The 15,567-nt window shown below is 33.7% G+C and overlaps 1 protein-coding gene across 3 annotated transcripts in view; it reads right to left on the bottom strand.

Annotated features, from left to right (window-relative positions):
• The window catches only part of SYT1 (synaptotagmin 1), a 510,235-nt gene that overhangs the window by 336,336 nt on the left and 158,332 nt on the right, over nucleotides 1–15,567 (bottom strand). For 2 of the 3 annotated variants that reach the window (XM_074325375.2, XM_074325377.2), the window contains exon 3: nucleotides 9,108–9,165. The exons of the other annotated variant lie outside the window; for it this stretch is intronic. The gene's annotated coding sequence lies outside the window, so the exon portion shown is untranslated. The remainder of the gene's footprint in view (nucleotides 1–9,107; nucleotides 9,166–15,567) is intronic. 3 annotated transcript variants of the gene reach the window in all.

The raw sequence follows: 15,567 nt of genomic DNA, 5'->3' as shown, positions 1-15,567 counted from the left end.
ACCCGGGACAGAGGCATGGCTGGCTGGGGTGGACTGACAATAGCCTGGCAAAATGAGATGCAACAGTCTGGCCTGGCCTCACCGTGCCACTTCCATAATTGCTGATGCCAGCACAGAAAGAGCATAGCATTTGTGTTATGATGACTAGTGGGGTTATTCTTGAAAAGATATTCATCATATTTACATTCAGAGTTATGCTGAACACTGACAGTTAAAATTTGAAGGTTATTTCCTTGATCTGACTTGTCAAATAGAATGGGTGGTTGTAGATGGTAGCAATGGATCGAGTCTACACTCACCAATTCACATGTTGAAATTCTAATGCTCAGTGTGATGGTATGAGGGAGTGGGGTCATTGGAGGTGGTTAGGTCATGGAATGGAGCCCTCATGAACTGGATTAGTAACCTTAGAAAAAGGGACCCCCGGGAGCACTCTTTCCGCCCTGGGGGGATAAAACAAAGAGAAGCCTGTAACCTGGACGAGCTCTCACCAGAGCACGGCCATGCTGGTACCCTGATCTCAGGCTTCCAGTCTCCAGAACTGTGAGAAGTAAATGTCTATTGTTTGTAAACTCCCCAGCCTGTGAGAGTTTATTATAACAGCCTGAACTAAGGCAATGGTACACATAAAATAATTTTCTTCATCTAGAGTGGATATTTATAAATATTTACTTCACGAGTGGATGTTTTTTATTTAGGGTGTTCAAAAAATTTTAAAAATGAACTATAGATAAATAGTATTATTTCATCACATACTTTAAATAAGTTACATTACAGAAGAAGAAAAAAAAGCACAGATAATTTTTGGCCTATTGCGCCTCATTGAACAGCTTTTGGCCTATTGCACCTCATTGAACAGTGGTATTAAATGCTCTTCACAAGCCTCACAAGAACCACTGGGAAACCACGTAGGTACTAAAATAAACTCTGGCGTCCTAGGTAGGTGATTGGAAGGAAATGTTAACACCTCATAGCAGTACAGGGATGCTGTGTCCAGGGCCTGTGGGTCCTGTCTCCACCCACACTACCTCAGTTCAGCACTTCAGGACCTCACACGGCCTAAAATCCCTTATGTCATTTCTTTATTGGTGTTAAACATTGTGAGGGTACGGGGTGGAGAAGCAAAGAGAATGCTTTGACCTAGTTCCTTTTTTCTTGGGTGTTTTCTCATACCAGCTGCATTGAGGCATTTTGGTCAAGAGAAAAGTAGTGTTAGGAAATTTGAAGCCAAAAGCACTTTAAAGAAAATTTAGCTTGAGAATATCAGATGGGAAGTAGAATTACATCAGGAAAAAGCAAAAGTTAGAAATAGATGAGGCAGTGTGGAAAGCCAGCTGTACTTAGTTTTCAAATTTTAGCTGGTGATTGTCAGGAAAAATGGAGAAACATTTTGCTCCTATCTCCGTCTCACTCACCCAGTCCCCATTCCCAATGCTATAAATATTGTGGTTTGGCGTAGACTGTGGATTTTCACAGGTTTATTTGTGCAACTTCTCTTAGTAAATATCCATCTTATAAAATGGAAAGAAAACATCTTAAAATGGATTTTGTTATATAACTCTTTCCTGGGTTGGAGACTGCCTATGTTTTCTCTAATTATTTCAGCCGTCTCATTTAATGAGAAATTTGGCTTTACCTTTTGTAAAACATTGATAATTGTTTAAATCTTACCTTAATGGAAATAATGGATATGTTAATAATTAACAAATTATGCAAACTCATTTTTTTCTAGAATTATGCTAATAGGCATAATTCAGATATATAAAAAAATATTGTATTCTAAAATACAGTGGTATTAAATGCTCTAAGACATAATTTGGGGGCATTAAGAAAACCTTCTCTAAAATTAGAAAAAAAATATTTTAAAGAACAAAAGGAAAGAAAAATCCAAGGTTCAATCCTCATAGTTCAAATATTACATACCTAATAAAAAATAAATAACTTTCCAGGAGATGTTATGGCAAATTGTGTCAATGCTAAACGCAAAGATAAAATGGATAAACAAGTACCCTGAGGAACTTTAAAACTGTTGCTCAGAATGATTTCTTACAAAACATTTCAGACTATTGAAAATTTATGTAATATCACTATGGGGGTCATTGAATTAGCAAACCAATGCAGTTTGAACATTTGTTTAGAGACATTATTTTCTCATTCTGAAACATTTTGTACAATTCATAAACACAGGCTTTGCCAGATTCTTTTGAAAGTGGAAAATAAAAACAATAGCAGGGTTAAGCAATTCCTATTAACCATAAGAACAGGGAACATAAATTGCTCAAATGTACAATGGAGCATATGCTGAACCAGATTTCTCATATTTTATACTAGGAAGAGAATTGTAGTTTATGTAAGGATTCTATTTTAAAGACAGGAGAGAAATAATATTTACCATAAATTATATTTTGTTGCTATATGGACAGTTATTATGAAGATTGGGATATACTTATCTTCAGAGGCAGAACAATATTTGACATTAGAAGGGGTAGTGATGTTAGCATAGGTAATCTATGACAGTATTATGAAGGAATTTAATGGTATTTGCAAAAGAATGACAAACAATCAAGTCAAATGAAAATGGTGGATATGAAAATTTACTAACTGAAAACAATTGAGGTACTAAAACGAGGAGGAAATTCAAAATATTATTTATCATGGGGGGGAAGGGGCAAAATAAGCAATTTTTGTGGTTTGAGATTTCCTTGGTGAAAAAATAATTTTGTCATGTTAATTGCAGATATCACATACAAAATTTTATTTACAATTTTTTAAAGAAGAGTATCATTTGCCATATAGTGGTATAAAACTGTCCTTTAAACATGGTGCATGTAATAACATGTGTTGAATGTAATTTATTTCTGGAAACTTGAACAGTTTATAGTTTGTTAGATTTGTTTTCTCTGGAGACAATAACTCCATTTTTGACTCCAAAGGAAGTAATTTCACGGTAGGGTAGAACACCTTTTTGGTATCCATCACGTCATAATGCATACTGACTCGGCTTCCTTATAGGGCCATGAAGACTGTCAGAATGTCTCAAGTCTTAATTTTGACCTCTCTGAAAGGGTGTCATGCTGTTGTTGACCTTTTCTAATTTCAGTATATGCTTTAAGGAGGAAGAGGCCTTCAGGAGAGAGCTGATGGTGGACTCCTCCCAGAGCATGCCTATATCCTAGTGTATCAAAACCTAATTTCATCTTGCATTCAAGATTTCTAACTATCCTCTACTTTCCTTTTCCTTCACACTTTCCTTCCTCTTTATTCCTTGCAGACTTGTATATGTTTCATAATTTTAAAAGAATGCCTTCTTAATATTGCAAAGGAGTTGCCTTTAATGGCAAATATCACAACAGAATTACTATTTGCTGATGACATTGTATTAACTTCTGTAATAAACACTTAATAAACATGTGCAGTTGACCCTTGAATGAGGCTGAGGTTAGGGGCACCAACCCCCGCTCAATAGAAAATCCCTAAAAATGTAACAACAGTTGTCCCTTGGTGTCCACAGGGGATTGTTCCAGACCCACTGCAGATACCAAGATCCATGATGCTCAAGTGCCTTACATAAAATGGTGTAGAACAATTCATACAGTTGGCCCTTCACATCCACGGCTTCCCAACTGCAAGCTGAAAATATTTTTTTTGACCTGCAGTTGGTTGAATCTGTGGATGCGAAACCCAAGAATATGAAGGTCCTACTGTATATTTATTTAAAACAAAACAAAAAAATCTATGTATAAGTGGCCCTGAGCAGTTCAAACCTGTGTGGTTCAAGGGTCAACTCTATTGGAATTCTCATATGAAACCTTTACATAGACTTCATTAGCTTCATTTTTATAGAAGAGGATATTGAGGCAAAGAGGTTAAATTGTCTTCCTGAGATCATAAAGCCAGTAAGAGGCAGAAATAGGACTTGAACACAGCTCCTTCATTCACTGCCAACAATCTTAATTATGCAAATAAATAACGCAACCCAAAGTAATGCTCTGGTAAAGAAAAATAAGTAAATAAATCAGAATGTTAGAGCAGATCAAAATTAGCATTAATTATTCAGACAGCTGAATCATTTGTTTTAAAGTCTTATTAATTTTAGACTTGACTGATTTTAAGGCATTCCCACTTCATCTCTTTTGCAAATACACAAGTTATATTTCAGAGTCATGAAAGTTGATGACGTTTTCAAAATAAAATAAACTAATATCAACGAGAACATCCAAATCAAAGATTAATACTTCTAGAAGTCATGGATTGAATTTTATTTATTAATTATAATAGCTAACTTTAATACAACACTGACTATTAACAAGATATAAACTGCTATTACAAACTATTAACTGCTATATAAACAAATAAAATCTCTGTATATCTTTAACTCGTATGATTATTACAATCACTCAATGAAGAAATTAAAACATATAGAGGACTGTTAAATTGCTCTACGTCTTGTAGCTCAAATAAATAGTGGAGCTGGGATTTGAACACAGAAGATGAGTTTCCAAAGCCCAAAGTATGCTATCATAAGATTGTAGAAGTTTCCTTCTTTAGTATTCTAGAAAATAGCCTAAGTCATGAAACATGGATTAGCTTTAGCTTTGTCATGAACGATAACTGTTGTGGAAAACCCATCTTTCCCAATGTTCCACAGAAAGTGACAAAACTCTGAATCATTTGGTAAACAAAAACATAGTGATTCTGACCATTATTCATCAGATGAATATCTTAAAAAAGAGAGTTTATTAATATAAACCAAAGTAGTACTAGTCTCTTAATAAAGTGAATATTCCAATATTTGTAATTACTCTATAAGCTACTTGATGAAGAGACTGTGCTTTGTTCACTCTGTGTCTCTAGCAGCTAGGACAATGTATACAGTAGGTACTCAATAGCATCTGTTAAATAAAGAATGAGGAATATACAAAAGAATGAATTTCCAAAGTTGTACCAAAGATTTTAAAGGGAATTTTCTATCGAAAGATAGCTGTTTTTAATAATTACATTCTCCTATCAAGGTTTAATTTTAGCATCTGAAGGACAAATATACACAATACAGTCTAATGTTTATTGATAGGTGATAAAGAAAAGTAACATCATAGGCACATCACATGTATTTTACATAGACAAAAGACATTTTAAAAAGTGATACAGTCAGTACTTTTACCTCCGCTCACCATGCCATCATTTATATAGGAAAATGAAATATGTCTTGCCTTTACCAGTTGTGCTGTGTTTAGTTAAGAGTGATAACTTGGAAAAGGGTAATCAGACAGAGCTGAGTTCAAATGGTGGTTCTGCTGCTTACTGATTAGGCTAAATTTGTAAAGCTTTCAGTTTGCATTTTCATCGTCTATGAAACTGTAATAACATAGGAAGAATTCTTTTGATACTTAAATAAAATTTAATCTTATGATTACTAAAACATCTGACATAAGCTAAGAGCCCAATAAATGTTCCCTTTCCTTTCTTAGCTCTCTTCCTTTTATATAAGAACTCTCTTAGATCTATGTGTGAGAAAGCTGACCAGGATTGAGGGTCAATTATAAATTTAAGGAAAAGGGAATTTTTTTCTGGATGACCATTATTGTCTAAAACAAATCAATCAACCACTTCGGTATCAGCAGCCACACACTCTTGTAAATGACATATGGGATTCCCGAAAGAGTAAAGGCAAATTTTCACAAAACGTTCTCTTACAGTAGTATAATGTAAGGTTTTATACAACAATTCGATAGCCAAAATTTATATTTAAACATCACTGCAGTGATCATTATATAGCTAATATGATCTCACAGAGTCTTGGGGAGTAGACTGGGAAGATTCTTTTTCGTTATCCAGATACGAAAACAGAGAAGCAAAGAGGTGATTGCTTATCTGTTGTTGATGACAGATTTTATGTACATATGTATTATTATCTAGTAGTTTTGTAGCTGTATGATCTTGAATGTCATTACCTTCTCCTATGCTCTGGAACTCTGCACTATGAGAGGGGGAGTTGGCTGAAGCCAGGACTCCAATTCCCTCTCTCTCTCTCTATATATATGTACATAATTCTTTCCACTATAAATATTATACTAATGAGCTATATCAAAATAAAGTTTTGGGCAGGTAAAGACTAGGCAAAGTTATTTGTATAAATTTTCATTAGAGTTTTGGTTGAAAGAAGTTTAAAGTTTGAGAAGCAGCTTCTTGAACCAATCTGAGACCCTCATTTTTTATATAAGCACTTTCAGGTAATACGGCAGATAGAAAAAAATAGTGGGTTAATTAAGCCAGAATTTTTCTTGATTCTGCCACTAGATATTGAGTGCTGAGATAAATGACTTATCTGGCCCTCTATAAATAAGGATATTAGAGGAGGTAATGTCTATAAAATGAGAATATATTGGACTGAATAGATACGTTTTTTTCCTAGTTTTATGCTACTATTACACACACGTCTATACTTTTTGATTACAAGGACTTGTTACTTGGAATAGAGAAAGGTTTGACTCAATTAAGCTTCTGAGGGGCATTTGCAAATAATATCTGTTCTCTAATGAATCACAAAATGCTTTCCTAGTTAAAATCTGCTTTCTATTAGGACTTTTCTTACTGAATACTTCTTCTATTTGGTGTGCCAGGAAAGCAAGATTGTTAATAATAGCCATTCTTTGAGTGAGAACATCAACTCCTGGTAATATTTAAAGAGGTTTAGCAAATATAGGATAATGTGAATCGTTTCCAAGAAGCATGCCTGAGCTTCTGGATGTATTTTTAAATGTCCCTTTGTTATTATTATAATCGAGTGTTTTCAGAGTCTGTAGAGAGCTGACCCATGGAGTTCTTGAAAGTACCCCTGAGTGTTCAGCAATCGAGAGAAAAATTATTTTAAAATACAATTTCCAATGGTGCTTTTCTTATCTTTCCTTACCCTTTAACTTTTTTGAGCACAAAAACTTTTTTGTGAAATATAAGTTCAGTGTACTCTCAAGATCCTTGGTAATATTTTAATCAATTACCCAATTGTTTTTAAGCTATGGGCTTTGAGGAAAAATTATAGGAGGTTAGTACAACTTTCCTATGCTAAAAAAATCTTTCACTTAAAAGATTTGATTCAAATATAAATTGTAAAAACTCATTTATTCATGGGCTTGCAACATTGGGACAAATTCTGTAGATGATAAAGATGAGAAATATTCACTGTATTATCCAATATCATCAACTTGTATCATGCTTTATTCCATGTGCTGACACATCTAACTCATGAACTCTTTGGAGATTAAGAATATGTTAAGATGTTTATGTTTTGACAGTATTATTTTAATTCAGAGTATTTTCTTTCATAAGCATTTTATAAAATGTTCAAGGAATAACACTTTTTTATTATTTGGGTTCGAGTTAAGAGTCATTTTTCCTTACAGTTACTGATGAGTGATGTAGCATGTAGTTGTTAAATAAAAGACAAAGCCTAAAAGAAAATACTGCCCCAAACCACAAACACACCAAGAAAAGGCATGATTTCTTTCTTGAAACATGTACATTATTTTCTTTAGGATTACTCTAAATGGGCAGATCTCATTACTTGTGTCAGTTCCCTCCAAAGAATGCCGTACTAAATCCTATTTCAATACAATTATGCAAATTACAATTAAAATCAAATCACTTATATAAGTCACACCTGAATAATAGATCAAGTCACTTATAGATAAATTAGATCAGAAAACAGTCACAGATGGCTTTTAACAGTGAAATTACAAGATGGCTAAGAAATTGTGAGGGGGTAGGGTAGATGTTATCTGGCTTTTGAATAAAGAGCTTAAAACAGATTTGTATGGTTCTGTCATTGAAATATTCAACTTTTTAATGGTAAAAAAATACGTCAAAAAGGAATTGCTCATTTATTTCATACCTTGCAATTCATTTAAATTAGCAGAGTTTTCTTGTTACATGATAAAAAATCTGATTTTTAAATGCTCTTTCTTGCACCCAGAGCTATGTAAACCTGTTCATAACTTGCTCCGTCACCTCAAAACACCATTTCACATATTTGGAGTTTATTTTTTAAATGAAGGAAACGTTTTTGAAAATTTTGGGTTTTGTAAATTTCTGATTTAAAAATTTAAAGTATATGGCCATCCATAATTACAGCAAAAAGTGAGATAGAGTGTTTTATGTAAAGTGATGCTGCACTTGAATAATAAATATTCAGACAGGGTAGTAAAAGAAACATCCTTCTCTCCCTGCTTCTCTAATACTTCCAATAAATAAAGTAGATTTAAGATGTTAGATTTATATCATAACCATGGTTAATTATATTTAATTATTTAAATTAAGATGTGATTTATGCATTAAAGTTCTTTGGAAACTCAAAAATTTTATTAAGTGTAATTTGTGTACCTACAACCTGGAAAAATTACTTATGCATTTTTTTACCACATATCCTTTCCATTGAGATATACACACACACACACACACACACACACACACGAACTTTACCATGAAATTATATCAGGAATACATTTAATTTTGTTTAATAAAAACATTTAGGAAAACAATTATTATCTAATAATAACTATGTAAGGAAAGACATGTCATAGTGCAGTTATGAGAAGATTGAAAAGAAATGTACTAATGAAATAAAGCCATAGATTTTAAGCCTGCAGATGGTTGCCATTTTTTATAATTCCAACTTAACGCTTATAAACATACCAAACACACTAAGCATATTGATTCTGTTCAAAATTTTGTTTAAAATGAATCAATTTTGTTATCATATACACAAATGTGAGGCATTCTGATTAAATTTTACTTACTACTTTTTCTTTGTTAGATTTTAACATGATATGATGCTAGTCAAAAGATATGGTGTAATCAACATAACCATTTTCTGCCACATTGATATATCACAAGGATTACCTTGGCCTCTTATCTAAAAGGATTAATTGTATGATAAATGATTTTCAGTTTACTCCAGTAAATTGAAATTGAGTTGTAGAAGGCTCCATTTGCCTAGTATATTAATTTCTTATTTTTGAAAACAGAAAGGAATATTTCTGTAAAAGAAATTTATAAGCTCTTTTAATTGTATAGAAACTCTACTATAATTATTGTATCATTAAAGTACTTACTGTTCTGTTAGAAATTCTGGGGGATTTTGGTGTCTGTTTTCTTTTATATTCTTGTTTTCTAAAAGGAAAACAATATGCACAGTGGTTAGGAGACCATACATAGTTCAGAATCATTTCAGATGGTCATAAATATAACTGATTAATTTTATTATTCAATATTTCAACTTAAAAATCTTGCAATACATAATCCAAATACAGTATAATGTCATATATATATATATATATATATATATATATATATATGCACCGTTAGTATTTCCATTATCTATTCATATATATATACACATACATATATACATACATATATACATACATATATACATATGATGATGATAGATAGATAGATAAGGATTTTAAAGTTGTTTTGAAGAGCTAGAGATCAAGATTCTGTGGTAAGTTTATATACTGTTTTTCAGAAAAGTTAATTATGTTTCCCGTATCATGGTTTTTCACCTTGAAAATTGAAATGATACTAATTTAGGCAGACATTGTTAGAGACTATTACATTATTATATTCATTAAATAATCATACAATTATTAGTCAATTAAATGCCTGTTGCTATATTGAATATCAATGATTATTATAAATCAACCTTATACATATCATGTTACTTTTGAATTTTAGAATTTCACTAATGTTAGGATCACTTCAGTATATTACACATATTTGCCTATTTTCAGAGCCAAATCAATGTCCAGATATAACCTAATACTATTTAGCAGAGATAGATACATAGATAGCTAGATCAATTTAGATCTAGATAGGTAGTAGATTATGTATATAAAATAAGTCCATCAGGAGAAAATTAATCTCATGTTATTGCAGAAAAAAGTACAACTTTTAGTTTGGAAATAACACAATTAAGTCCTTCCTAAGAGTCAATATCAGGAATTGCTTTAATGTAATAAAGAGATCACGAAATTCTGATTTGGTTTGACAAGTTAACAACTCACAAATAAAAAATTTCACAGTGCTGGGGACAGGTACCTTTTGCATATGTTCTTATTATCTTTTGCATATGTTCTTATTATTTGTACTCTTCAAAAAATTTAGGTAGAGAGAAAATCAAGAAAGAATAGAATATTTAAAAATAAGTTCATAACAGGCATGTTAACCTGTTTTAAGAGTTCGTACACTCTCCATATTCAACCAAAATATTATAATGCCAGCAGCTCTGGCGATTGACTCACACAGGTAATCAGTGGAAAAGATCTGAAGTGACAGCTATAGTTCCAAGCTGCATTTACTGCATCTGCTCGGTGGTTAAGCCTCCAAGGTCTGCTTTCATATTAATTCCTGCTTGAAACTCAGCTGTTTTCTAGTAAAAGCCATTACAAAGAGCGCCATAGAAATGCACATAGATTTGTCTGGCTGCCTCTTGAAACACGACTTTGAGCCACAGTCAATTTTAGGTAAGATATCTATATATATAGTTTCAGTACATTGACACTTTTCCTATTAAAACAACTACGAGATAATTCTATGGATGTACATATTAAAGTAGCAGAGTGACCAAGAGTCCTTTACAAGAAATTTGGGGGGGGGGGGGCGGGTTGGAACCTGGTAGAGAAAACGAAAGCTTTCTACTAAAAAAACTAAGGGAACACTTGACATTCTGCATGTTGTACATTATTGCCTACCAAGGGGCAGGCTTCCCTAAGGGATGCAGTGAAAGGATTAAACAGTTTTTGTGACTTATGAACCATCTGCAGGGATTTGATTTCAGTTTGGTTTTGCATGCATACCTATCTATCACAAGGATGAATGGGCAAGCCTGTTCTACTGTAGGGGACAAACTACATTTTTACTTTTAATCTATGGGCTGACTACTGACATGCATACTTTGTCATCGATCTGGCTTTTCAGTAATACCATGGGTTATCTGTTGGTCTGATTCAGACATTGTCTAGTATTGAGCCTTGGTACTTTTATGTGTTTATACAATTCTAAAAAAAAAAAAAAAATAAGCATCAGTTTAAGTAGGTTTATATATTTTTCACAAAACATTCCATGCACTCATAGTCAGTGAAGCTGATGACTCATGTTCTTTTTATCCAGTTTTAGAAGCAGGCCTGACATGAGAAAAGAGAAAATTATCTGAGACTTAGGGATTACTACTCAACAGTGGCTAGAAATCAAACTGCTGAAGCTTTGGATCCCTAACCATAATTCTATTACAGAATTAAACAAAACACTGCATGCTTCAGGCAGTACAAGTACTACAAATCCTTGCCTTTTCTTGTAATTTTTATGGGTGGGGGAAGGAAACTATTCCTTTTAATGGTAGACACTTAAAAATGCACAGCTGTGTTTTTGAAAGGGGACTTACTTTCAAGAATGACAAATGATTAATATTTATATCCAAACTTACTTTCAAGAATGACAATTAATATTTACATCCACACTTGGTTTTAAATATCTCAAATGCTTCATTTTGATGACTATATATTGATTTTAATTGAGTTTTTCCTAACACTGCACTAAGGTAAATACTTATTTAGGGTTGGATTTAGAACGTGCCCTGTGAATCCTTCCAACAAGGCCCCTTGTAAACACTACTCATATTCCTGTAGTGCCAGTTGGACTGAAATGTCAACAGAATCCCTAGCCCAAGTTTTAAATGTCAAAATTGTAAAATGTTGTTAAACTCCAATTTTCTCTTTCTTGGGCTCCCTACTATTGAAATGACAAATCTTGTGGTTAGAACATAGATACAAAGTTGATGTGCCATTCCCTCAGCGCAGATATCACTAATCCTAAGGGATTTCTAAGACATCTTTTGGCTTAAATTCTTTTTCTGGGAACAGTAGACAGCAAGCAGAGATTACTTTAAAATAGAGACACTATGCCAATCCAGGCCATTCATTAGTGACTGAATGTAAGCTTTTAAGTAACAACAAAAATAAAGTATTGCATGACAACTGAGTGTATCATATGATTCTAGATTAGATCCTGGACCAATGGGGGATAAACACAATTAGCTATTAAAAACAGTATTGTGACAATTGATGAAATGTGAATGTGGATTATGAATTAGATAATGGTATTATATCTACGGTAAATTACCTGTGATTGATAACTGTGTTGTGTGATGTAAGCAAATGTCCTATTCTTAGCAAACACACTGAAATATATGCTAAAGTACTTAAGTACTTACAATGAAGTATACTGTGTCTCCAACTTATTCTCAAATGGTTCGTAAAACTATATGAATCATGTATACACACATATATACGTATTATATTATGTGTATAATGTATGTATATATTTTATGAGACAGTGAAAATGATCTAGGATGAAATGAAAACAATTAGTTAATCTAGGTAAAGGGCACAGAAGAACTTCTTATACTAATTTGCAACTTTTTATGAGAATTTATGAAATATCAAAACAAACAGTATCCAAAAAGAGACAGGAAAACTATTAAAATAACAAAGTGCCATTTTCCAGTATCTCTACAAAACATTACACTGAACTGTGTGCTCTATATTTATTTTGTTCATTAAGCACAAGATTGTTTCATTCTGTCTCTAACTATATAAAATAATGACGTTTATCTGGATGACTATTGGAGGGCATTAGGCAATAAAAGGAAAATAATTCATCAAGTAACAGAGTGAACAAACAAATGTTCCATAAATAAATGGAATCGCTACAGGTCCCTATGATGTTCCTGACAGGGAGTCAGTAATATGGAATAGGAAGTTTCCTTGACAGGAAGGATGGAGGCCAAAAGATTGTGCCTCGTAATTAGGGCAAATAATTTTTTCTCTTTTTTTTCCTCTTGTGTGTACAGCCACTTAAGAGGCTTAAGCCTGCAAGCCTCTCCTCATTAGGATAGAAGGAAATATTTACCAACCAAGATTGAAAAAAGGGGGGGCAGGATGAAGGGTCTACTCATTGTTCTGTTGTGACACTTTGTTATCCCAGTCGAAACATACTACAACATTTGTTGGCAGTTGCAGTGACAATAATCACATACTGGGTTCAACCATGTTTAACATTTTCATTATATTCAAAATAATTGTTTTAGAATGGGGGGTAGATAATGAGGCAGAATGGCACTAAGTCAGGAGAGCCAGTTTGTATGTTGAAAAGGAGGATGGGAATTAATTAAATGAGAAGCTTGGGGAGGTTAATTGGGATTCAGTGAAGATAAGGACCTTATCAAAGCACGAAGAAAGAAAACTATTAAAATAAAAAGGTATAACAAAGTCACGGTGAGCATACTTAAGGGAGGAGAACCCTGCAGAAACACTAGTGACAATGGCCTATAGGAGCCCCTACGAGTCTCCAGTCCCTAGAATAGTGCCTGCCATGTAAATAGATATTTGTTGAATGAATAATATTGTACATTGATGAAAGTAAAATTTAGTGTCATATAATCCTAGTTGGTTTCTGCCTCTATCTAGTGTGTGACTTTAGGCAAATCATTTAATCTATTTTGACCTCAATTTTATCAGCTGTGAAATGAGAGAGTGGGAAAAGGTGATTCTCCAAGGTGCCCTCCAGCTCTTATTTCTGTAATGGTTCTGCTTATTAAAATGAGCAACTGTGAACATTTTTATAGAAGAGAATAGCCTCATATGGGTTTTAAATGAAGAAAAATGGGGGAAAATAGAAAAAAAAAGAATAAAAGAACAGTGCATTGATTCAAGTAATGGAAAATAAATCCCGTTGAAAGAGACTTTAATATAGAAGAGAGAATGCAAAAGGTGATTAATGGTTTTGGTAAGTATGAAGTGACATTTTCGTGTTCTTTTGATACAGACATGCAGATGTAGAAATCTTTATGTTCCTTTTATTATGATTAAAGTGACTACACACTCCCTGCTTTCATATCTAGGGTCCCCAAGTGCACAGTAATATAGAGTGTTCAAAAGAAGCCATAAAATGGCAGGAGTTTATGTAAATTCTCTCTTACTACAAGGTCACAGAATTGGCACTGCCCATCTTAGAGGAGAGAAAGCTGAAGAAACTCTTAGGGTCTATACTTAATTCCAGAAAATGATATTTAATTCAAGACCCACCAGGCACAATTGCTGACACCTCCATGAAGCCTACAGTAATCAACTCTGTTTTCAAGTGTTTTCTTTCCTAAAACCTTACAGAGCACTTACATTCTATAACACCTAATTTATCCTTCATTTATATATGATCTCATTGTTTTCCCCAGTTACGTCTATGCTAATTTTGAATTGATAACTAGAGAAGGCCATGTTCTGCAATTCGTGCTTTCCTACAATAAAATGAGTTAAAACTGAGTAAGTGCAAAATAAATGCTCATCGGCTGATGGAGATGGGCAGGATATACCCTGAGCTCAGAAAATGAACTAGAATGCTCCTTGGCAGCTACCCAAAATGACTCCTTGGCCACCAAGCATGGTTGGTGGTCCTGGGACTACTGTGAAGTCCTTACTTTGTTTTCTTCTCATTGTCCTATTTCCTAGGCATTTTTGCGAAGAGCGGCCAAGGACCTAGCATGTGGAAATGAAACGTATACCTTTTTTTTTTTTTTTTCCCCCCAAACTTGGAAGTTCTACGTAGTTAAATATCCTTAAAGGCACCTGAAACTATGACTTGAAATAAGCTTGCCATTTCAGTCTGATTCACTGCGGAGGTGAGCAGGGTCCAACTTTTCCAGCTTTGTCAGAACAGAGCAAGCACAATGTTTCTTATAATTCTATGTTCGAATCAAGACGTTGGTGGCAATATCCCTGTAAAAAGCTGGTCAGTGATGGCTTGAATTAGTGTGTCTGTGGGCAGCACCGAGTACAAAAAAGGAGGAAGCACAAAGGAGAGAAAACAGAAAAGAACTGCACTATTTTCAAAGGGTTTTGATTTCTATATAGATTCTGGCACTTCCACAATTAGAAACAATGGAGAATATTTAGATAAAGTAGATACTTGCATAATTTCTGACTTTATAAAAAGAAGCCGACCAAATCATTTTAGAAGTGGCTCCAAGGTATCTGTAAAAACTGCACATGTCTTACCAGGATAGAGAGTGTTGGTGAAATGACAAGAAATGAAAGTAAGTTGACTCAGCTTTCCAAATTGTTTTAGCTTAGGCAGGGAGAGCGAAGCAGCAATTCTATATACAGATTTAAGGCTGAAGGAGAGAAAATGATTTATTTAAGCCTTGGTTTGCTGCAAAGTCAAATCCAGCAAAGTGTTATTGAACAAATAAGTGGGATCTTGGGATATGGAATGAGATATGCTGATTGGCTCAACTTGAGTGCTTTGCTGTATTTTGGGTTTAACTTAGTACCATGAGAAGGTATCAAGCTGGAAGTTCAGGGCCAGCCATGACAAAACCATAGCCTAGAAGAAGTGGTCTTCAGTCCTCTATTTAATATCTACTTGGGGAACAATGTAGAGATAAAATAGAAACCAAGCAATTTCTCATGTTAAACTTATTCTCAAGACATCATCTTCATCTCTGTCTTTCTTACTGGT

Source organism: Rhinolophus sinicus, chromosome 1 (assembly GCF_057876585.1).
Source record: "Rhinolophus sinicus isolate RSI-liver-muscle chromosome 1, RSI-T2T, whole genome shotgun sequence".
Taxonomy (NCBI): domain Eukaryota; kingdom Metazoa; phylum Chordata; class Mammalia; order Chiroptera; family Rhinolophidae; genus Rhinolophus; species Rhinolophus sinicus.
This window is presented reverse-complemented; position numbering and strand designations above follow the sequence as displayed.